The sequence below is a fragment of the Buceros rhinoceros genome, unplaced genomic scaffold (assembly GCF_000710305.1).
Source record: "Buceros rhinoceros silvestris isolate BGI_N320 unplaced genomic scaffold, ASM71030v1 scaffold10818, whole genome shotgun sequence".
Lineage (NCBI taxonomy): Eukaryota > Metazoa > Chordata > Aves > Bucerotiformes > Bucerotidae > Buceros > Buceros rhinoceros.
This window is the reverse complement of record NW_010428639.1, coordinates 66,112-66,675: the sequence shown is the minus strand read 5'-3', so window position 1 is coordinate 66,675 and position 564 is coordinate 66,112. Positions and strand designations below refer to the sequence as shown.

General features: G+C 58.3%; 1 protein-coding gene across 1 annotated transcript in view; it reads right to left on the bottom strand.

The window, feature by feature from the left end:
• The window catches only part of MTMR3 (myotubularin related protein 3), a gene marked incomplete at its 3' end in the record, with an annotated part of 67,484 nt that overhangs the window by 952 nt on the left and 65,968 nt on the right, over positions 1–564 (bottom strand). The window lies entirely within an intron of this gene.

The window sequence follows — 564 nt, the reverse complement described above, 5'->3', positions numbered from 1 at the left end:
GCGGGGGGACAGCGGCTGGCAGAGACGCGCTGGCGCATGCACCTCGCGGGGGCGACACTTCTGTCTGGAAAACACCGACCTCCTCTTCCTGCAGCCCCCTCCAAACCTGCCGCTGCCCAAGCTAGCCCGCTGCGCCCCGCTGCCCCCCTCACCCGTCCTTACTGGGGTCCAGAACAGCACTCCAGGGACCTGGGCTGTGCAAGACGACCTCCAGGCCCCACGCCCTTTTTATTTACTCTTTGGCAACAGGATTTTGTGCCGTTATTGGTTTTGCGTTAGAGAAGATTTGCTGCTGCCAAGAGACTGACAGAGAATTCTGCCTGCACCCAGCAGCTCTGACTAATCCTTCACTGCCAAGAGACAAGATTTCCAGATGCTGGTCACTGAGGGGGAAGGAGTCAGCAGAGAAATCTCATTTCCCACTTGGCTGGGCTCATTTTCTCCGCTCCGCACAGGCTCTGGCCTCTTGGCGGTTACGCCTAAAGCCTTCGCAAGGACCCTGAGAGAAACGACCATCAGAAAACCCATCAGGAGCTAAGAGTCCCGTGAGGCGACTCATCCCAC